The 24,369-nt window shown below is 47.1% G+C and overlaps 1 protein-coding gene across 6 annotated transcripts in view; it reads right to left on the bottom strand.

Moving 5' to 3' along the window:
* HIVEP3 (HIVEP zinc finger 3) overlaps positions 1 to 24,369 on the bottom strand; it is a 244,363-nt gene that overhangs the window by 109,590 nt on the left and 110,404 nt on the right. For all 6 annotated transcript variants that reach the window (XM_061450011.1, XM_061450009.1, XM_061450010.1 and 3 more), the window contains one exon: positions 19,598 to 19,677. The gene's annotated coding sequence lies outside the window, so the exon portion shown is untranslated. The remainder of the gene's footprint in view (positions 1 to 19,597; positions 19,678 to 24,369) is intronic.

Raw genomic sequence — 24,369 nt, 5'->3', positions numbered from 1 at the left:
AATAGCCCAATATACAGGAAACACCCCAATAACCACATCAACACATATGAAACAAGGTGTTACAGACGAGGTCCACATCTAGCAGAAGGAGGGTCTATACATCATAAGCATTAATTTATAAACTAAATAAGCATTTTTACCATATATTTTCAATTGCTCTGTATCCACAGGAGTCATCTCCCCTTTAGGAAACAGTGCAAAAACAAACGTTCCATTTTGCTTCAAAGAAGTCAAGTGGTCGCAAATTGCCATCGTCACGTCTTGTGGATAAAGTCTTCCCAATTCTACCTAGTAGAGCTCAAAAGTCCTATTAGAAATTGCTCATCTCAAATATCTTAAATGCCTATTTGTAAAATCAGCCACTGATTCCTGATCTCACCGGTCTCCTCTTTAGAAATACCATATGTATATAGTCCACAAGTATTTATCAGCCTTATAGAGAAAAGATGCCATAGAAATAGCCATCAAAATGCAGTCACACTCCCCAAAACCTATTTCTCTTTCATTTTGACCCTGACAACCCTTTCCAAGTCACCAGAATCACTCTCGACTGTGAAATTACCAACTGTCCCATGTGAATATTCATTTTCCCTTAAATACGGCAGGGCAAAGGATGTCCTCACCATGAATTCCCGGGCAGGGAGAACACCATGTCAAGGAAGACAAGAGGAAAAGCAAAGCCAGTGCCACAGAGGCTGCTGGAGCTCACAGGAAGCACATGTTTTGCTGGGTGAGATGTGTTGTTTCAATGCCACACTTGGGGAATGTGACGGGCTTTGTGTCCTTATATGAGCTCCTGGTTTTGAGTCACACATCCCAGCCCATCGGTGCTCAGATGCGGAGGCTCCACTTGCAGCCTTTGCACTTTGGTGTGTCTCAGCAGGTCACCAATGTGTTGTGCATCCTCTGCACTGGTGGAATTACAGCCAGGATGAACCCAAACACTGCCATTGCTTTGTTTTAGGGGACAACCCCATGTGAAGCAATAGCTTCTTCCACCTCTCCATGGCAGCATCCCACTGCAGGTGCAGGAGCCCTCCCACAGCAGAGGCCGAGGAGGAGGTGGCAGTGCGGGCAGCCTGCCCTGTCTTGGACCTTTGGCACTTGCTCACACACTACTCCTGTAACAGTCTGCTCTCAGGTTACCCTGCTCAGCCCAATTCGCCTTGCAGGCTGAGGGGGAAGCCACTGCTGGGGCTGAGGGACTCAGCTCGGTTACAGGATTATTCCGTTTGCTCCAGCTGAACTGACAGGTTGGTTTTGTTTGTGCGCATTTCTGGTGGCCCCAACATAAGAAGGACATGGAGCTGTTGGAGCAAGTCCAGAGGAGGCCACGAGGATGAGGGCCTGGAGCTCCTCCTATACAAAGGCAGACTAAGAGAACTGAGGCTGTTCAGCTTCAGGAAGCTGCGTGGAGACCTCAGAGCAGCTTCCAGTATCTGAAGGGGGCTACAAGGATGCTGGAGAAGGGCTCTTCATCAGGGACTGGAGAGATAGGACAAGGAGGAATTGGTTCAAACTGAAACAGGGAAGGATTTAGGTTGGATATAAGGAAGAAATTCAAGTTGGACAGGGCTTGGAACTCTATGATCTTAGAGTCCTTTCCAACCCAAACCACTCTGTAATCCTATGATTTATTATTTGTAAAGATTTCTCCTGGGCACCCAGAACTCTGGATAGCTGCTCCTTAGTATATACACAGACAAACAGGAAAGTTTTCCCAACAGTTTGCCCATTCGTTTCAAAGGAGTAATTCTGAAGTTGAATTTGGCCCCAGATTCTCAGTGGTATTTAAATAGGACAGTTTATGCTGCACATGGCCACGGACTCAGCCAGGAAGAAGTAAAATAATGGATGACACAAGAAACATTGAATAATACATCCTCATTAGAGAAAAACGAGATTAATCCTGAAATGCAGTCTTAAGTAGGGCTATATCATGAGATGGATGAGTACAAGGCTTGGATAAGGCTGGACAATGACAGCTATTTCTTCTAAAGACAAAACACATGTTCCCTAAAACTGCCTCCTTTGCTAGGACCTGAGCAGAAGCAACTGGCTTTTAATTCACTGAATCACAGGATCACTGTGACCACATTCAGGTTGGAAGGGAGCTCTGGAGATCATGTAGCCCAACCTCCTTGCCCGGGCAGGGTCACCTAGAGCAGGTTATAGCTCTTCCAAACCCAATACATTGGGCAGCAATTAGAAACCCCTAAAACTTAGAAGGCAGCAGGATCAGCAGCATGTGTTTGGACTGAAACACCACAAATCCCCCTCTACACTGAAGCAAGGTAATAACTCAGGAGTGAATTTTCTTGGAAGAGCTATTTCTCGTGACCAGTGCTCTACCAGAAGCCTCTGCTGCTCTTTGCATTAATTGCATTACCTCATTTATGCTTCTCACTAAAGCCACTCACATCGTTTCGTCAGCTCATATTCTCTCTTTCAAGTCAGAATTAGCAAAAGAAAACCAAAATAGTTTTATTAGTGGACTGTGTCCTTTTAACAAACTTCAATAATAAAGCATCATAAGTTTTGCATCTGTGGCTAAATGCAAAGGGGGGGGGCACTAACTGACAGCATCTTTTGATGGAAGCTCAAGGGAGAGCAGGCAGCAGCCTAACACCACCGAAAAAGGGAATAAAAGCATCATTCAGGCAACAACCATAACTTTATAGTTAAGAGTCAGTTGGTTTCTTTTCCTTTTGCATTTGTAAGGCAGAGATTTCAGTTCTTTGATGTACAAGAAGCTGCACTCAGCACAGCTTCTCCAGATTTACAGCATTTGTTCCGTACATGTAGAAATATGCATCCACTTAATAATAATGTTAGAACTGGTGCAAAACTAGTTTCTGCAGCAAGCTTGGCTTTGGCCTAAGTGGCCCCACAGTAACGTTGACTCTGGAGAAGGCTGCGTGGAGACCTCATAGCAGCCTTCCAGTATCTGAAGGGGACCTATAGGGATGGCAGGGAATGACTCTTCATTAGGGACTGTAGTGATAGGACAAGGGGTAACGGGTTAAAACTTAACCAGGGGAAGTTTAGATTGGATATAAGGAGGAAATTCTTTCCTGTTAGGGTGGTGAGGCACTGGAATGGGTTGCCCAGGGAGGTTGTGAATGCTCCATCCCTGGCAGTGTTCAAGACCAGGTTGGACAGAGCCTTGAGTGCCATGGTTTAGTGTGAGGTGTCCCTGCCCATGGCAGGGAGGTTGGAACTTGATGATCATAAGGTCCTTTCCAACCCAAACTATTCTATGACTATGATTCTAAGTTCAACTTCAGTAAAAAGCAAAGGTAATATTCAGTAAAATCTTAAACATAGTCTACACTAGGAAAGATATAATTAAGCAACTTCATCATTCAAGAATGACTGTTGTACCTAATCAATGTGTTCTCTTGTGGTACCTTGGCTACTTAGACTCGCAGAATCCCAGACTGGTTTGTGTTGGAAGGGACCTTAAAGCTCCTCCAGCTCCAACCCCTGCCACGGGCAGGGACCCCTTCCACTAGAGCAGCTTGCTCCAAGCCCCTGTGTCCAACCTGGCCTTGAACACTGCCAGGGATGGGGCAGCCACAGCTTCTCTGGGCACCCTGTGCCAGCGCCTCAGCACCCTCACAGGGAAGAGCTTCTGCCTAAGATCTAACCTAACACCTCTGAAACAGAGCTGTTACAAGAATTAACAGATCTCTTATTTACTGTGGCCATGTGTTCACCAGTGGCTGTAATGAATGGGCAGGGGCAGCACCAGTTCTCATTGCTCACTTGGCATTGCTCCTTAAGAACTTTGCGGCTACCTGGTACTTTGACCACAGGGGACTTCCAGGCTCCCAGCAGCCTCGTCTCTTTGTCTGGCATCTTTGTGTGTTGCTTGGTCACACAAAGGAAGCCTTTAAAGTACAGAGAAGAAAGGGCTGGGGGTTTTAACCCTGCACACCTTTTCCCAATCTGCTGTTCTTGGCAGCACAGGCCTCTAAGCTATTGCTAATAAAAATATATTAATGCCTGTCTTCTGCAGCGTGCTTCCTGGCTGGAATTTATCTCACCCAACTTCAGCTCTCTGCAAAGCAAATACCTCCACACCTCCTTTCATGGAGGAAGTCCTAGAGTCGATTCACTTCGTTGCAAGATACACAGCTGAAGTAGTAGGTGAATCATGACCTGAAACACTCTTTGTCCTCTCTCGTGACTGCAAAGGGAGAGTGGATGACTTCTCAACTGGAGGGAGATGAGGGGGGTCTCAACCCTGCTGCTCTCACTGCCCTGAAACTCCAGTAGTGTGCTTTTAAAAGGATGTGTGCATGTGAGTGCATGAGCATGCATCAGTTTACACTTCATCAGACCACTAGAAATGTCACCTGACTACCCTCACTGCGGTTATTATGCATTATTCATACATTCAGTTGGATATCATTCACTAATGAACACCATACCAACAAAATATACATTTTAGACAAGGAAATTCATCAAAAAGACCATTCCAAAATAAGATACAGTCACTTAGAACTTCTAAACCTAGGAAATTAGGACTTCATGTCACATACAGAAATAAATTCAAATAAACACATGGGAAATGAAGGTATCAAAAAACCCCAAACACTCTGAGCCAACACATTGCAGGAAACCGTAAAATCACCAGTGTAGTGTTTGTGGTTCCAGATGCTGAGCTGCCATTCTTGTTCATACCAAGGTCTATCCCTTCCTGTATCACTTACCCAGAGGTGGCCAGAAGGGACGTGGCTGTACCATCAAACTGCACTCAAGAAGTCATAGCGAGGGAAGAGAAGGACAGGTCTGTTCCATCAGTTGATTGAACATCAGTATCATGGTGAAAATCCAGAGCTGCATGAACAGGGGAAAATAGCTGCAATGTGCTTGGGCCATTCGGGAGTCTACGTGCAGTCAGTAATGAGTTGACGTGTCCCAACATGACCTAGGAATCAAGACCATGTCTGTGTATGTGGCTGCAGCCTAATTGGGGCTGGAGTAAATACAGGTGAAGTTCAACCCCCTTTAAGACCCTCTGAGTTGTCTATGGGCTACTCTGGCACACAGGGGTGGATCCCACCCATCTGTGAACATCGCCTCCTCCAATGCAGCACCAAGGATGAGGCAGGATAGTTCTAATTCAGGCAGGAATTGGCTAACATCCTTCCAAACTTAGTTCTGACAACTTGTGTCAACAGTCCGCAGGCAAGATCCCAGCTGTCTTAATGCAACTGGTTATTGGGGTGGTTTCAGACTGGCTATCCTGTAAACAACAACACGGATACACATCTTGTTAAGGACTAAGGGAGTTTCCATAACCACCGGCACAGCTCCTGATAAACTTGCTTTGCATGTGAAGATATTTTTCTCTGATTTTTATCCTTTCCTGCTGTCCTATATTCTCTCTCCTGCATTCAGGTTCACACAAAGGGGATGTATTGGTCATAGAAATGATTTGAGGGTTCATTCCTTATAAAGATGGTATGGCAATGGACTAGGCAATGAGAATGAGGATTTCTGGGAATGCAGAGAATGGCACTGAAACTCCAGAAAGAACACAGCCTTGAGCATGGGGATGACCTGGACTCCTAAGCAAGCATTACCTGCAAGCCTCCACCTCCAGGACAAAGGAAACAGCTAAATGCAGGTGCTGCTTTGCCATCAGAGCCTCCTGCTCAGAGCAGATGCTGTGAGAGGAAGATGGGGAAAGCTCACCTAGGTTTAGATCCATAGCAGGGATGCTGACAACAGGTTTTCTTGGTATGTGTGTGTGCATGGATGTCTTCAGACGTTTCCCTGCCCTGCCTTAGGATGCAGTGAGGATCTTTCACATTTGTTAATTAGAAAAATGAAATCAGGAGGAAAACCCTCTCACTTGGCTGGAATTAATTTGCTGCTTGAAGTGTTCAGCTACAAGGAGAGGAGGCTCAGATGAGATCCGATTTTCTTCATCCAGGTAAGCATCCTAATAACCTGGCAGGTTTCAGGTGGGTCACAATCCTCTCCACATCAGGAACTGGATCTCTCTTGTATAAACAGTTATTAATGTGAGAAAAGGAATGACTAGGGTTTTCCATGCATCAAAGAACCACCAAGAACAAGGCTGTCCCACACGCAGGACCAGCTAAGCCTGACTCTGCAGAGGACTTCCTGGGAGCCTCTGTCATGGATTTATTTCCAGATCTGAGAAAATCATAGTCAGAACCGGGCTATTCCTGCACAAAGTCTCTGTTTGTGTGAATCCCAATTTTCCTGCCCTCGGGAAATTTCCGAGGGCAGGAAAATTCCTCCTCTGTCCCTGTGAACACACAGAGTGCCCAAGCCTGGGGACACGCAAGCCACCCTGATCCTCACTCTCACAGCACACAGTGTCCTGTCCTGTATTTTCTCTGTCTAAAACCACAAACTCTCCAAACTGTGATTCTTTCTTAAAGAACTTTTGGTTTACAACTACTTTAAGTTCATGCTCCGGGGAGCATTGTGTCGAGGGTGTAAAATTAGCCAACAGACTAGCTTGGGTTACTTTACTGAGGACAGAAAGAGAAGTTAAAGACCTGATAGTCCCATCTCTTTGCCTCTAGGTTGCCTCTTCTGTCACATGAGGTAAGAAGGACAAATCTTGATGCTTTGTTTTAAACTATTCTCCTTTTTTTTTTGAGGTAGAAAGAGAGAAAAGCATTTTCTACATCTGTGCTCCTGTGCCTTAGGGAAAACCGGAGCCAGTCCTGGCCCACACAGCAGCTGGGTGATGCTTCAACAATTCGCTTTTGTGAACACCAGCTTTTGTGAACTCAGGACTCGTGTATTCCATGCACATCCTGCTCGTTTTGGAGGATGAAGCTTTTACAACAACTCATCTGCTCACCCTGGTTACGTTTCCCATTATAACTCCCCAAAACAGCAGTCTGCAATATGAAGAAAGCTGCTGCCATCCCCTTCTGCAACCCCTTAGAGACCCCAACCAAGAGAAAAATCGCAAAGCCTAAATGGAAAATCAATGCTTTGAACTCAGGGGGTCTGGAGAAGAAACCACAGAGAGGCAGCGCTGCCTGGAAAAGCGTGTTTGAGCTGTCAAGTGCACATGGTGGCCAAATAAAAGGGTCCATTTCTATGAGTGCATTGCTGAAGCTCTTGATGATTTATTTCGAGATGCAGAGAGACAGGACAGGCACACAGTGAATTTCAAGGCAGAAAAGGGCTGTTATAAATCAGGTTGTCATTTTTCCTATCTTCTAAAAAGAATCCCAGAGAGGTTAATTTAAGCAGTGAGGTATGTTTCCCACTCTCTCAATTTTCTTCTCTCCCTCATGGCTACATGACACAAGTTATGTTACTGCTTACCTCTAAGGCAAGAGAATAGAAAAAGACTTCTGCTGGAGATCAGCCAATGCTCTATGCTGGATCACAGCAGAATAAGGAAATCGTGGAGATTTAGGTGAAGTCCAGATGTTTTTGCATCTGCTTTGGCATCTTTGGCTGGCTTTGGCATCTGGTGTGGTGTGTGCATTAAATAAAGATCAAGAAATGCCATGCTCTGAGCTCCTTAGCCTTGCAGATGTCTCAACTTGACTAGAGGCCATGTAGCACCTCAGATGTCTCTAGGTGCTCTCATGCAGGCACCCACACATGCTCAGAAATGCCCCAAGCTTTTGAGCTAGACACTTTGCTCATAACCTGATCTATGTCTTCATCCAAAGGGAAGGCATCTGCTTGAACACCACCCACTAGGCATAGACAGCCCCCAAATTCAGCACGAAGCACAGAATGCTCTCTGATAAGAGATAAGAGAGGTGCTGTAGGAGAACTGCTGATAGGCAGCCACCTCCGTACTGGATTAAGTTTTATAATGTTAACTTAGACTAGAGGTTTGATGTACCCCTCACCTCCCATCAGGAAAGATGGGAGACATCGCCTTTTGGTGGAGACTGCCGTGCAAGGCTGTGCCAGAACGTGGCCGTGACCATCTCTAGCCACTTCTGTGGGCTATATTAGGTTGTGCAATAAGAACCTCACCTGCACACCCACAAAGGAGAACAGAGAGTCCACATGAGGCGAGGAAACCAAATAAAACCCTGCCCAGATACTCCCAGGCCCACCAGCCCATCCCACATCCACCTCCACAAGCCCAGAGGAGCACAAGGCACAATGGCAGGTGGAGACCAAAATGATGGGCTCAGGAGAAGGGACTCCCTTGCCCAGCTCCTCCCAGGAGAGCTCCAAGCCCCAGGGTATGGTTGTGAAACCCATTGAGATGAGTCAACTGGAGTTCCTTTGGGACTGAGGGGGTGTCAGACACACAGGGTGCAGGGAAAGGGCATTTGGGGATTGCACAAGACTTACAATAGGACGTTTAGGGAAGGCACCACAGTTGGGAAAGGGAGGGATCAAGATGGTTTTGGGATGAGCATATGTGGTAAACTAGAGGCATAAGATAAAAAGGGCCCCCCCTGTGTAAGCAGTGCTGGTGAGTACACTTGTCCAGCACAGCCTGTCCTATCTTCTATTAAACTTCATTTCTAAGTGTTTTCCTGGGTGGAGACACCGTCAGCATGTCTGTGTGTATGAGGTTGGGTGCAGCAGTTGGGACTGGGAACAGGGGTCAGTGTGTGATCCCTAGCAAACACCAAGCCAGAAGAGTTGGCAAGTAGAGGAAGGTCCTGGGAGCCAGTGGGGTGCGTGTCTCTGCAGGGGAGACCACAGGAAACACTGGCTACCAGCTTCTGGAGAGGAGTATGTGTGGAGATGGTCTGTGAGTGGCTGAGGATGCATTGCTGCTCAGGACTGCACTCAACTGGAACACCTCAGCATTGGGGTTTGTGTTCTGAAGTGTGCTTTTAGAATGGCAAAACTGGGTACCTCTGTGTCACCCATTGCAACCAATAACTCTGGGAGAGTGACATAAAAATGCCTTCCTTTGGCTGTCCTTCTAGGAGATCTGAAACCATAACCTCCATAAAGCTGTATTCCACCAGCAGCCCAAAAGTGCTAAGCCTCCTTTCCCTGACTCTGCTTAGACATTTAAAAGACTAGCTTGAAAATTTGTCTTTCCTATATATTATTTTACAGTTTCAACTCAGCAGAGAAAACACCTAAGATTTTCCTTCAAGGGCTTAAATCTAAGTAATTACAGGCTACAGACACACAGTACATGCTGGCTGGTAGAGCTCTCTTCACTGCCAGAAGAGCAGGTCAATTATAAGCAATGAACCCACATTACCAGGAGAGAAAGCTGGTTTGAATTCTGGTCAATTAGTGCTAAAACTGTCTTGGAAAAGAAAGGTAAATTGAGCTAATAGAGCTGTGCAGTGAGACCTGCATATCTCAGCACCGAGCACAGACAGCAAAGGCTTCATTTCTGATATGCAGAAATTAATGATGTTTTGGCATACAATCAGCTTGAAACCTGCAGGGTGAAGTCAGTGATGTTCCCATCCTCTCTCTTCTCACCTGCAACTGAGGGTCTCGATTAAAAAACCATGCTTGCTTAGGGAGGGTGCTGAAACACATAATTAACTTGAAGGATGTTCTTACTTTCCCAGACCAAGGCTCGTGACCAAGTGTAAAGAGCTGCAGTGTGTAAGGGCTTGCTGGCCTCCTGCCATTCCCATGATTGCCACAGCCAGGGAGGAAGAGGAGGAGGAGCAAGCATGAAGCAGGCTTCCTCTGGTGCTCCTTGCAGAGGGCTGGCTCTCAAATAACCCAGAGACCTGGGACCAGTAGCTTGAGTCAGGGGGGTTGTGGGAGTGTGGGAGTCCCCCCACTCCTTTGAGTGTGGATTATTGGAAGTAATACAAGCTTCAGGGAAAAGGTTAAATAGAGATCTTTAGCTTGAAAACTTGCTCTTCTACAGCTGGTAAATCTGTACATCACCTCCCAAAGGCCACATCGGCAGCAAGCGAGAGCCAGGCATCTTTGTTCACTACCGTTCGTGCAAGGCACGTAAAGGTGAATTGCCCTTTTGGGGTTTATCATCTAAGAGGTCAGCAACCAGTGGGAAGCAGCAGCACAGCCAAGCCCAGGGGGATGACAGAGAGAGGAAACCGAGTAGGCCATTGAGAAATTGAGACGTGGAGGGAAAGCAGCAAATGGAAAGCTGAGATTTACTGCCCCAGTTTGCCTCCTGCAAGGTGGCTCCAACACTCCTCATTCCCTGTCCGTGTCACAGCAAGAGCATGAGAAGCAGACACATGAAGCCTGGCTCTCAAGAGGTTATGCACCAGCAGCAGCAGCACTGAACTGTTATTTTTAGTCCTTGACTTGTTCCCGTGTACCACATATAAAGGGAACATCCTTCACAACACATAAACAGCATGGTTGAGGTGGGAAGGGACTTCATCCTTCCACTGCCAGAGTCAGGAGAGACTGGTGTGGGCCAGACCAAGGAAAGCCTGAGATCAAAACCATGCCTCTGCCTCCCCTTGGAACAAAGCTCCTCTCCTTACACAGTGCAGGACAGGACTCAGACGGGCACAACCTCATCAAGCGTGACACGTTAGTGCCCAGCAGATCATGAGCTGGCACGACAGAAACCATCAGCAGGTCACTGCGCATCACCTCACAGATTTACAGTGACACGAAGCTGATTAAGGAGGAAAAGAATCAAGGAGTCAAGCTCTGCCTGGACACAAAATGCAGACAGAGGACACCCATTTGGTTCGACAAGGTTCATCCCATTTTCCTTCCCCGTGGATTTTGCTTGGGTTAACCCTAGCACAAAGTGGGCTTTGTGAAAGCCCGGGAATGCTCTGAGGTTGCTGGCAGCCAATGTTATTGACCTGCTCACTCCTTGAGCTTTCCTTTAAAAGCTCCAAAGTGAAACAACTGCAGCTTGGACACGCAGTGACCCCCCCAAGCCCCACGTGTGGCTGTTTAGAGGCAAAACACCCCAAAGCCACACAAAGCCACATCACTGGAACACTCAGCACCTTTGGTTCTCACTCTGCTAAAGGGTACGGTGACCTTAAAGTGTCACGGGTGCTCTCAGAAGTGCCTCAGCTGACCCATTGCTTATCCGAGCGGCTCCTAAATCTCCTGGTTGGAGCTGCAGGACCTTCCCATGGACCTCGCAGCTCTGCAGACATCTCCCCTGGTCACAGCACTTCAAAGGCAGGTGCAAATCGACCCAACAGTGAGCAGAAAAGGCAAACCCAAAGCTCCCTTGCTCGGCAGGCAGTGTTTGACTTGCACATGTTGCACCATTTCTTAAGCAGCCTCGCATTTTTATACCTCTCACAGAGCAGATCTGTGCCTGGTTTGATTAATAATAGACGTGTCTGTCTCTTTTTTAAATGTTATTAAGATCCACTCAAAGATTTTCCTTGGCAATGAATTCCAGGGCTTAATTATGCGCTGTGTTAACAGGCTTAGTGTTTTTTAATGTAATATCTAATCTCATTAGAGGACACATGCTCTTGCATTTTCAGAGCAGGTTAAATAACAAGACCAGCATATCCTCTATACCTTTACATTATGTTTATTGTATTGATTGAATTTCTGTGCGTTGGATATATTGCCACTGGGATTCATCTTCAAAGTGAGTCACCCTTTCTGAAGGTTGCACTGATTTATAGAACCCTTTCACATCCATCTCAATTAATGCCAACGAAACTGAAAATGTCTGTTGTTCCACACTCATCTCAGTAACGCTCCCTGCATGGCTTAGGGAAAAAATGAGTTTATGCATTGACATTCTTAAAACAAATACTTCACGTTGGCTGTCGTGCTACCACAACCTGCAGATGACAAAATGCTATTGCTTCCAGATCACTGTAGTATAAACCATGCTGTCATACCAGGAGTGCCCATGTCTAATAGCTTTCAGACAAGTTTTCCCCATAGTGTGAGCTGGGTTAATACATGTACAGTTGGTTTTCCACTGCCAAAGAACAGTCACACACAGGGAGAGGTTTCATGTCAGCCTCTCTCCCATGCTGTACCACCCACAGTCTCTCATCAGCTCCCCCATCACCACAAAATGACACTGGACCTAATCCTGATGAAGATTAAATAGGGGCACAGGTTTCAGTTTCACTCTAAAATGCTACTCCTCGACTTTCCCTGTACATAACCAGGTCCATACTAACCTCTTGGGTTTAATATTCACACTGTACAGACTGTGATGCTTTCTTCTATACCCAGAGCAAATAAGAAAACGAACCTACTGACCTCACTGCTGGAAGATGCTGTTTACTCACCTATTTAATTTTGCTTCTGTGGTATAATAATGATGAGAGAAGAAATAAGAAAACCACCAATAAAAAAAAATAAGGGCATTTTGTTTCTCTATGTCAATATGAAATTGAGCTGTAAACTTGCTCTGAAAACTTGAGTATCTTTTTGAGCTTAGAAGTTACTTCATCTTCCAGGATTAAATGCCTAACTATGGTCACATGGGATTAAAGTAAATCCCAAACATTAAACACTGCTAACTATCTCCTTGTCTGTAAGAAGATGTATTTTTCTTCATATAAACAACAAAGGAATTGGAACTAAGCAAATAAGATTATAATTGCCTCTATGGCTACAGAGTAGAGCAGAAGTCTGAAATATAACTCAAGATGAGAACACATTAGATGCATCTTGTTAAAAGTAAAAGGTTTCAACAGCTGAGAGCTCCCATGTCACATATGTTAACAGCAGCGTATCGTTTTCCACTTTGTGATGCTCACTGCATGATACCCACATTAGTTTAACACACACGCTTAATGTGTCATACAGAGGAGAATCCATCACCTGTACACTTCCCTTAACAGTGATGTTGTTCACATGGACTGAAGATGACCCATTGCTCACAGATAACTTTAAAAGCTGTGGTGCTTCATTTCCTCCAGACTCAAATAGTGAAATGCATTAAAAACTTGTGTGCCAGTCCCAGGCCAAACTGTCCCAGCTCTCTGTCAACCCTCTTTGGTAGCCCATATGTCATCAAAATATATATGTAATGATACCTTTTTCTCTGAATCTGACAGTGCATAGACATTCCTCACATATTTTTAGTTACTGCATTTCTAATGGAAGAGCACAAGGATGCTCAGGGGTCTGGAGCATCTCTCTGATGAGGAGAGATTGAGGAAGCTGAGCCTCCTTAGTCTGGAGAAGAGCAGCCTGAGAGGGGATCTCATCAATGCAGATCAGTATCTCAAAGCATGGTGCCAGACTCTCTTCTGTGGTGCCCAGCAACAGGACGAGGAGCGATGGCCGTAAACTGAAACACAAGAAGTTCCACCTCAACACGAGGAAGAACTTCTTTATGTTGAGGGTCTCAGAGCACTGGCAGAGGCTGCCCGGGGGGGGGTTGTGGAGTCTCCCTCTTCAAACCCCACCATGGACACGTCCCTGTGTGACCTGCTCTGGGTGGCCCTGCCTTGGCAGTGGGGTTGGACATGATGATCTCCAGAGCTCCCTTCAACCCTGATGGCTCTGTGAGCCTCTGAGCAGGCACAAATTGTTCTGGTACAAAATCTACGTAGAGAGAATTATCTTGTGTCTAGAATCCACGACAGAGATCTGTTTTGTTACAATGCACATGGGAACACTTTGGAGAACATCATTGCAAAGCATCCGAGAGAGAACCAATCTCTCACAAAACGCGGTGCATTCAGGAGCATGCTGTGGATGAAGTGCAGTTGCTGTGCTGCTGTTGTTTGTTCAAATACATGCGAGTGTATTTAAATAACTATGGATGAAAGACAATTAAAGATGAAGAATGACATTTGAAAAGAAGCTTGCCTTCTCTCTGTGGGTGCTGTCTGGGGCTTCTTTGAGTAGGGCTGCTTCTGTTCTTTTTGGATATATACCTAATGGAGCATAACTTCCCTAAGAAATGCTTCAACCCGAATGTTCTAAATAACTTCCATGTGAAAACTGGAGCATCCAGACACCGCTGTGTGAGCCTAATAAAAGCTGAAGGACCTTCAGATGAATAAGACAGGGTAGAAGAGTCACACACAAATGCACAGCTGAACCTGTGGGCTTGTTCTCTTCCGCAGTGAATCTCTGCAGGAAACAGAAAGCTGAGCTTTGCTAGATTAGACTCGGAGGCGCTTCGCTGGCTGAGGACCAAAACTACCATGTTTAAGAGCACTAACATGTATTTTGGGATTACTCTGTTTAGCTGCTAAGACAAGTTGCCATCACAATATCATCTGTTTAATCCCGCAGTCAGGATCTGTCCAAATAAAAGCAGCCCCTTTCCATAGCTAAATGCTGGAATTTGGGATCTCAGGGATGCCCAGCATGAAGTCCAGGCAGGACATGCAGCCAGCGAGACCTTGAACAAAATCTAATCAACTTGTAAGAGCACAGTCCTTTGGAATTGTTCTGAATTAACTCTCATTTGAACTTAAAAGTCCCTGGGACAACTTCGTACCCCAGCTTCCCAAGCAACTCCATGTAGTAGAGAGCAACATCTTGGGAAAGATTCTAAATATAGGCCCTCTGGTTACCACAGCAAAGTACCCAAACACCCATGGAAATATTTTAGTGCAAACAGAACCTGGATTTCACTTTTTTCTACTTCATCTCCCAAACCATAACCTGCCACGGTATGTTACAGGTACATACAATTAAAGTGCAATAGCTTTTCTCTGGGCTGAGCTCCACCCATCTCTTACACCCACTTTGAACCTCATTTCAATTCAGTGGAACAGAGCTTCTTGTAACTGCGAATGAAAAAGAACATCAACAGCTTTCTAACTTTGGATCTGTGAACAAACCTCACAGCCCGGGCCCTCGCCAGGAGACCCAGACAACTGCTGGTAAGAGCTGTACTCTGCTCTTTGCAAACCTCCTTAGCCCTGGGATCTTGGTAAGCTTTGCAAATACCAAATGAGCATCTGGATTTCCCCATGAAAAAGGCAGAAAGGGAGGAGACCATATGAAGAGAAGAGAGAGGGAGAACATACAGCAGCCTTCCAGTATCTAAAGGGGCTACAAGGAGCCTGGAGAGGGGCTTTGGACAAGGGCCTGTAGGGACAGACCAAGGGGAATGGCTTTAACCTGCCAGAGGGGAGACTGAGATGAGCTCTTAGGCAGAAGCTCTTCCCTGTGAGGGTGCTGAGGCGCTGGCACAGGGTGCCCAGAGAAGCTGTGGCTGCCCCATCCCTGGCAGTGTTCAAGGCCAGGTTGGACACAGGGGCTTGGAGCAAGCTGCTCTAGTGGAAGGTGTCCCTGCCCGTGGCAGGGAGGTCAACTACATCATCTTTAAGGTCCTTTCACACCTAAGCCAGTCTGTGATTCTTTGATTCTGTGATGATCAGAGCACAATTAGTAGCCAAGGAGGATTTCTGAGGGGTGGCAGAAGGATGATGTGTGGCTGGACCAGGCTTTCAGCTCCCTAATGTCAGCAAGAGAACTTTGTCTTTTCTTGCTGTGGGCTTTTTAGCTCCTGGAGCCAATGGGATGGTGAGCAGGGCTGGAGATACATTGAAGACACAGCCTTCTTCAGACAAAGCTCATGCAGAGCTGCAACCATCAAGTTGACCTAGATCCTGGACCACTACCCACCTCCCTGCTGGAAGATGCTCTATACCCACCTACTTATTGTCATTGCAGCAGTCTATTAACACTTAGTGGTGAGAACTCAATGATCCTAATGCCAATGCCCTATGGACTACTGTCTGAAGCAGCCAACCTGCTCTTCAAAATGTGTGTTCTGGGGTATAGGAAGGTGCATGGGACAAATTCACCAAGATTAATCTCAAAACAACACTCCAAAGGCTACAAAACTTCACCTCAGAACCTGTCAGAACTGACTTTTCAATCCTTCCTTACTTAGCCGTCACACACAGGATTAACGGCAGTCCAGTAAAAACACAGCCTTATCCTGGTAAGAAATCATCCACACATTTTAATGTGCCACCTGCATACACTGTGCAAATCTACAAGGCCCTAAATATAAACAGACAGCCCTTTCCTGGCTGTTAAAATGAACACTACCTCAGCTTGTTCTCCAAGCAAGCCCAAATTACAGCTGCTTGGAGATCAGAAACATTTCAGGGTGGGACACTTTCTGCTCCCCCCCCCTTCGTTTTACAATGTTTGTAGCTTTATGAATAAGGCATTCATTGTGCCCAAACCCCAAAGATATCCACCTTGGAGGGAGAGCTAAAATTAGCATGAAGTATAGTCCCAACACTGTCAGGAGAAAAGACGGCTCGTGTGGGATGCTGGAGATTCGTCAGGCAAAACAACATCCCTGCAAAGGCTGGGTCGTGTGCTGCACCTCTTGTTGGAGAGCCAATGGTTTTGCACTAACCCCCCATACACACTTGTTTACCTGTCCAAAATAGTTAGCTAGTCCTGGAAAGTCTAGCAGGGTCAAGTAGTGCCAGCACATGCAAGCCTGATGCTTTTATCAGCACAGGATCATAGAATCGTAGAATCACAGAGTGGTTTGGGTTGGAAGGGACCTTAAAGCTCCTCCAGCTCCAACCCCTGCCACGGGCAGGGACCCCTTCCACTGGAGCAGCTTGCTCCAAGCCCCTGTGTCCAACCTGGCCTTGAACACTGCCAGGGATGGGGCAGCCACAGCTTCTCTGGGCACCCTGTGCCAGCGCCTCAGCACCCTCACAGAGAAGAGCTTCTGCCTAACAGCTCATCTCAGTCTCCCCTGTTTAAGTTTGAAACTTAACAGTTCAACTTGCCCCTTTTAAACAGGGGCAAGGCAAAAGAAACCTCCTCTTCACTCCAATTTGGGAGCACATGGCCAGAGGTCCCGTTTATGACCTGCTGCAAGAGAGAGGGATGGGTCAGTCAGCTTGCATGCAAAAATCCAGAGCAACTGGGTAAGGAAAGCAGAGCCTCCCCTGATCACACTGGCTGGAGTGAAACCAGGTATATACCTGTGTGTACATATGTACATACACACATATATGTACACATATATCTATATATAACCTGAGCATGCCCTTGGTACCGCACCAGCGAAGGGCACGACGGCAGTCATGCTGGCAGGCAGCATGTGTGGCACACAGCCCTCCTTTCCCTTCCCAACCTTTGCTTACATTTCATCAGGTCTACTCTGATTCCAAGGTTTAATAAAATGTAATCCCAGCATGTCCTGAATTAATTAATGTGCTCCCGTTCCAAGCCACCGTGCCAGTGTCTGCAATTACACTCTTACAGAAGAGGTAGGGACCGGCTGCATCCATCCCCTAAGAGGGAGCAGCCATGGACCAGCTTCGTGAGCCAAGTCATGATGCTTCAAAGGGGTTGATTTCAAAACACTTTGATTTTGTTCCCCCGTTATCTCCCCACTAGAAAAACTCCTGCAGGTATAAACAGTCACCTCCTGAGGTCAGCCCCACTCCACTCACAGCCCTCAGCAAAGGGGTGGGAAGGAGGCACCTGCAAATCCAGGTTTTATTCATCAAAGTCCATGGTACCCGGTATCATCCAGTCCATATGCTCCAACTACAGCTATTTTGCCCACTTCCCTATGCTTCCCTCCTCAAATCATCACTCCCTGAGAGAAAAAAAAAACACACAAACCTGGGATTTTTTTCACCTGGAACAAGCTGTGGGAATTCAGGAGAAAAAGGGGTACTTTGACAGGACAGCAGCATTATTCCCTCTGCTGATCTTCCCTCATGTATGATTTCCACTAAACAGAGATACACCATAGGGCACCCTCAAAGTGCAACACAGTCCTCCCAGCATTTTTAGCTCTCTCTGCTCATCTTCTTCCCTGCCACAGCTCAGGGAAGAGCAATCTCAGGTGCTCAGCAGCCACAGTGACGAGCGCAGCATAAATGAACAGACATGGACCACAGAACAGGAGCTATATCCCACCACGTCGTGGTCTGTATTGCACCATTTCCATGCAGTCTAATTAATTCTGATCTCAGAAGAGTCTCATCAGCTTTGTCTGCTGCCAGCGTGCTGGGCTGGGACCCTGATGAAGTGCAGTTGTTTACAAACACGTTAAAGCCTATTTCAACCCCATTGTTTCTCCCCCCCAGCTGCCCAAGTAGTTTTTACTCAGCTCCTGGACTTGTACCAAAACTAAAAATGACAGATTGCCAAAAAGGACAGAGACGGAGGGTGGAGGGAGGGAGGGATGCGAAGCGGCTAGACAACACAGCACATGAATTTATTATCCTGCTGCTTCTGGGAATGGAAGTCAGAAGCAGGACCAGGCTGAAGGAACACATTGCAAGAAACCATGGAATCCCAGCCTGGTTTGGGTTGGAAGGAGCCTTAAAGCTCATCCTGCTCCAACCCCCTGCCACGGGCAGGGACACCTTCCACTAGAGCAGCTTGCTCCAAGCCCTGTCCAACCTGGAAACACTTGTGAAATTAAAGGTCAGTGAGATAATGAGCTCTGACTGCAGCCAAGCAAGAAGTATTTGCTGATGGAGCCGGCTCTGAGCTCCTACTGGAGTGCCGCTACCTGCTGCTCCCAGGGTGCAAGACTTGTCCCCTTCAATTAACACTGGCAGATGAGACAAAAGGCCTGGCTGTGGCACAGCGGGGCAGCGGCTGCCACTCTCTGGGATGCTCTGCTTTCGTGTTATTTCCAAGCCAACAGCTTCTCCCTGAGAAAAGGGCTGTGGCTTCTGCATGGGCAGCATCACTGCCTCCCCCAGCTCCTTCGCATCCCCAGGGAACGCTGCTCTGCTGCCCATCCTACACCAGTGCATTGTAACTCTGAAAATAACCCGTGTCTGCTGATCAGCAGCGTGCCCCTGGCACTGTGAACCTGCCTGCAGACAGCAGTGCCATGGGATGTGCATCCCTATGCATAAAGATGCATGCTCCAAAGCAGGGAGCTGACAAACCCATTTTTCACACAAGGACTGTGTTCATCTGCCTCATATCAGCCGGGTGACTCCCAGCCCTTAAAATCCACCCAACACAGGTGACGGACCCTGAGCTGAGTCTCTACAACATGCTGGTGGTCAGTGTGCATGCCCAGCAGCTCAGCACCTTCTCCTGAAGGGTTCTCCAAGAGCTCTATGAACAATATTGTATTTCAACAGGCTTCACCAAAACTGGGCAAGCAGCATCCCTGAGGAAGGTGAACCTTCATCAGCGAATGAAGAGACTTCATGAAGGTTGCAAGGGTGAGCAGGGACAATGGGATTTGGGTACTTGCTGGTTATGTTGCTCAGCTACAAGGGGAGGAACCCAACAGTTGCTTCTGTCTCTGTTTCATATTAGGCAGCTAATGGGTAAAGACCCAGAAAGAAAACCACGCAGCAGGAGGGGAGATCTGCACCTTGACTGCTTTCAGAACATTAGAGCAAGCACCAGTACAGGAACACAGGCTACTCTGGATGGGCAGCTACAACAAAACCACCAGCATGGTGTAAGCAGAAATAAACTAACCCCCACCCAGATCAGTCCTCAAACCTCAAAACATCATTTTAAATGCTCAGTCACTGTATGTCTGCTCTAGGAGTTGCAAACCCCTGTGGCCACATCACTTTGGAGGAGCACAAAACCTGCAGAGCCCCCATCAGAAAGCAAACGTCCCATCAGAGCATCAGGCAGCATGGACACGGGTTTGAGCCCCAAAACACCAGGGCCACAGGCTCTGTGGTCCCCCGCTCCATGCTTCCCAAACCATCAGAGCAGGCACCGGAGCAATGGCTGAAACTCTTACCTGTGGACAAGCTGCTACAGGTTCATCTCTGATACCTCGAGGAGACTCAGGTGTTCATATGGTGACCTGGGAAATGGAGCCTAGGGAAGAAAACACGAGACCTTAATGTAATGAGGCAGTTTGAAATGTGTGCCATTTGTACCACAGACACATCTCCAACTGGGGTAGCAACTCGGGCATTTCTCTACTTGCTCCCATCGAGACAATAAGGCTTTTCTTTACTTGCCCTTTTACTCCTTATCTGCAATCCATCCTGCTTCTGTTTTGGCCTAAACTCTTGGCATTTTCTCTATGCTGTCCTCTTCTCACGTGGGACCCGGACAGGAGAGCAAATGCTTTTTAAGAATGTCAATGCAGGGATTTTTTTTTTCATATGTGAAATGATCATTTCCAGCTGCACAAGACAAGGCACAGGATGCTGCCCGGTGATGGACTTTCTAGTTCTCCTCAAATCACACCCCGAATGCAAGCTGGACCCTGTCCTGACTACTTCAGAGCTGGAAAATGAATGTGAGCATTGCCCCAGCCTGCAGCAGGGAGAGCTGCTCTGAGAACAGCCTGGGACTGAGCCTTCACTGCCAGCCCTGGTGCTGGTGGGGCTCAGCCTTAATAGGAAATTAAAAATCACAATGGGTTTTGGGAGGGTACCCAGGAAAAATAACGTTCAAAAGGCTGAGAGTGGCTTAAAGAGGAGCTGAAGAACAAAGTTTGCCATAATGCATCCTGGATGCAGGACAAAAGGAGGCATGAGGAAGCTGCTGTTGGGCACCTCTAACAGAAGTGCCTTCAGCCCCAGGGGCAGTGGCCCCATGCGTGGGGATGGCTGCAACCATTAGTTCTCATCAGATCAGACAAGAAAGCGAGTTGGAACTAGGGGGGCTTGGAACTGGATGATTTTAAGGTCCTTTCCATCCCTAACCATTCTATGATTCTATGACTGATGAGCCCCATTTCACCCACGTGGAAACCAGGGCAGGGAGGGCTGCAGCTTCCCAGTCATGGCCAGGCAGGGTTACCCTGACACCAATGCAGAGCCCACACAGCTCCTATGCCCTCAGCATGTCCTCACCACACTTCTTCCAACCCCTTCACATCCACCCATCCAGTTGCTCTTATAGTCATTTTAAATGCATTTTCCTCGTTAGGCAGGAGGAAATAACTACAGGCAGGTCAGACTCTAAGGATTTAATGGAACTAACACTGTTAGGCCATCCAGCAATTCTTCATAACATCTTCCCCACCATGCCTTTTGCTGCCAGCAATTAGATTAGGTAATGTTAAACCCGTATCCTCATTAGTGGCTGCTTCTGAAAGTGTGTTGGCACATGCATGCAGAGCTAGTATGAAGTGACAGAAAACTCCCTACAAGGTTATTGCAAAAGCACATATGTGAACATGCCTATATATGTTAACATATATTAATACTATATTAATATAAATATGTAATATAATGTAATAATATTTAATATAATAGTGATATAATATAGATATGTAATATAATATGTGTAATATAAACATATATATATATTTACTTGCATTTACATACAAGTAAATGCAATAGCAGGACAGGGCTGAATATGAATATCGAGAATACTTGCAATCATTGGGAACAAAAAGCTTATAAAACACCCTGCTCAATAGTTCCAGCCCCCCCCAAAAACCTACATTTATACGTTAACCTTGCAACTGTATTACAACAGAATGGTGTTTTCATTTAACAAGGGTGAAAGTCAAAAAGCGCTACAAAATCGGGTTAACAACCCATAGAGGTTGTGGGTAAATGTTGGTTTTAGCATCAGAACACAGCACCATGGACACGGCTCAATTAATGCCTGAAGCACGTGTGATAAACAAACATCCCATTCGCTGCTGGATTCTGTTAAGGGACTTTGCTGTCCCTTTCTCAAACATGAATTTACTGAAGGGTTTGCAGAGCTCCATAAAGTCCCAGCTCAGATCTCCCTCGTGTGTCCCACCCGCTGCTTGCAGAGAGCCAGCAGCGTTCATAAAACACCGGAAAACACTCACTGCCCTCTCACTGAACACGTACAAAACCCCGTGTGTAAATACAAAGAGCACTCGCTCAGTGATATCACAGAACCCCCTATTCCTGCCAGCTTCCAGAAGGGAAACAAGGGGATATCTATACCTGCCTCTCTGCTACGGCCGGGCACTGCTGCCATGTGTGCATGTGAAAATCTGCCAAGCTCTGCCTGATCCAGACAGATCCCACCCTGTGGTACTTCTACACAGCCCTCAGCCCATGTTTGTGCTCATTTCTGTCCTTCTGTCCCTTTTCTTTCCTTTGAGTAGCAGTGTCCAAGAAAGGGGGGCAGAGGGTGACCCCGATCATCATCCAAGGGGAGGCAGGTCCATCCCTCCATTCCCCTTGCTTGGCACCATGCCTCTCTCGCCTTCCCCAAAGGGCAGGAATTATACAGCAGGCTGCCAAAGAGGTGGAGCAAGAGAGGATCAAGTGCTGGTCCCAGTTTGGAAGCGCACGAGCTGCCTGTGCTCTGCCATAGCAGACTGTAACTGGCTGCGGCTGCCGAGCTGCGGTCCCCGGTGCCCTGGCTCCATCCTTCTGGTCACCGATGCACATAACGATGTGCCTGCGAGCGCACGTGCGGGCTCCTGCAGGCTCTGCTGAGGGATCGCATGTGAAACCTGGCTGCAGCACAGCGTTGCTCTATTTTACCTTCTTTACTGCTTGAAAAACATTTGGCCGTTGCTGGAGTGAGCCGGGCTAGACGCATACATTACAGCACTCTCCAGAAATAGCACATGCTGCCTTGTACAGTTTTGCAGCTAAAATGCTTCCTTTCAGCTCAAGCAGCCTGTCCCTGTCCATGGAGCAGCTCTGAAGAAGGCAAACAAGGGCTCCAGAGCCTGTAGCTTGGGATGAATCATTGCACGAAGGTTTCCTGACTTTGAATGCAGGTGAACTAAGTGCAAGAGGCTTTGATTTCCTCTCCCTCACTGCCAGCTCCTGTGTATCTTATGCAAAGTGTTTAATGAGCTAATGAAGAAGCTGTACGTCAGAGCTGAGTTTAGCTTTGACCCTGCAAAGGGAGCTGTCTTTGAGGACGAGCTTCCCACCAGCACTGCTGTACCAGTGCACCACTGATGGAAGGTCAGTCTGCAGGACAAACACAGGTCAAGGCTTCTCTTGAAGCCATCACTCTTAGCAAAATATGATGGTTTCTGGTGATACAAGCCATCCTCAAGCCACAAAATAAGTGTCATTTGCAGTCTGAATCGGATTTAGGCTGCTGATCTCTGAAAAGGTCTTTATTTTCTCAGGTAGGTTCTGAGGTACCCAGTCAGGCATGACAGGTTTCGGCACAGGTTGGAAAATTAAACCAATTCCTGGAATAATGCAAGTTTATATCAAATTCTGACCCTTTCGGGACCCCATCTCTGAATATAGGCAAAGCACCCCCACAGTTGTTCAGACGTTGCTTGGCACAGTCTGTAATCATCACCTTGGGTGTTAACTGGAGACCACCATCACCAACAAAACATGACCATGAAACACCTATTAGCGTCCCAGTCCATGCCTGCAGACAGCGTTTTGCAACATAAACCCACTGAAAGTGCTGAAATCATTGAAGAGCCATCATACACATTGAAAAGCACGGTTGATGCCCGGAGGTATAAACCAACCACTTGGTACTGAACATGCGTCCCATCCATACTTGGAATATGACAACCCAGCATAAATTTTGTCCACTACATCAACACATGAAGCATTGCGTACCCGCTTTTTGGAGTGCCAGGACATGAGTTTTAACAGTTGATGAAGCAGCATTGAATGCCTTGTGCCTAGGATCACATGCAGCCACGAGGACTCAAGGCAGAGCAGTGGATGGATGCACTGAGGTGGAGCAGAAAGCAAGAGAGTCCTTGGCTGTATTCTGAGTTCTGCTCTAAGTGACCTTCTGCAACCTCTCTGCCAGCTCATTTGGGGTACAATGGTACCCCCTGCACAGGAGGATGGAGACCCAGCCTGCACCACAGACTGCACAGGAAGACCAAGTGCTGCCTACAAGGGGAAACCAGAACTCCCTCCCTGCTTCATGGGCAAGGCTCACTTTCAAACACATGCAAGATGAAGAGCAGCACACAGGGGCTATCACACACACATACCTCCTGTGAAACATGCTGTCTGGGATCTGTGCCTCTCTTGCTTTCCCCTTTCCCTGCGGGAAAACTCTTTTTTTAGGAAGGCAGTGCTGTTCAGTGTCCCCATCACTCAGAGTAAAAGGGAAAAATAGAGAATATTGGTATAGGCCTGCTATAGGAGACAGATTCTATTGCTGTAAGCATCTTAACCAAAGCCTGCAGCTATAGGGAGAGGCTAATACAGGCTCTTTGCTGTTCGCATCCCTTGCTCTCAACCCTTACCTGGTTGCTGCCCTGCAGGTTACAGCATTAACATGGGGTCAGAGGCTGCAGAAGTCATGATCTTCACCCACGAGTTGTGGTTTACTGCTGCCTGGTGACACCAGCGGCTTTCCTGGTCGCGTAATTTAACCATGATGTCCTGGGGACACCAAACCCAGCGCTGAAATCTCAGCCTTTACCCCTGGGAACCGCCTGTTTCACAGAGCAGAAGAGCGCAGAGCCCCGCGTGCTTCTCTCTTCCTACTAAGGCATTACAGAGTCTTTTTACATAATTAACCCAGACATTTTGCTTAGCATACTTGATTTAGTGCTTTTTTTAGGATGGGGGGGGGGAAGGGGAGAGACTGAAGGCAGCTGTTTGCCTC

Source organism: Pezoporus flaviventris, unplaced genomic scaffold (assembly GCF_033815535.1).
Source record: "Pezoporus flaviventris isolate CSIRO_AGI_PZ_B2104156 unplaced genomic scaffold, CSIRO_AGI_Pfla_v1 ptg000008l, whole genome shotgun sequence".
Classification (NCBI taxonomy): Eukaryota; Metazoa; Chordata; class Aves; order Psittaciformes; family Psittacidae; genus Pezoporus; species Pezoporus flaviventris.
The sequence above is the reverse complement of the archived record's forward strand: the minus strand, read 5'-3'. Positions and strand labels throughout refer to the sequence as shown.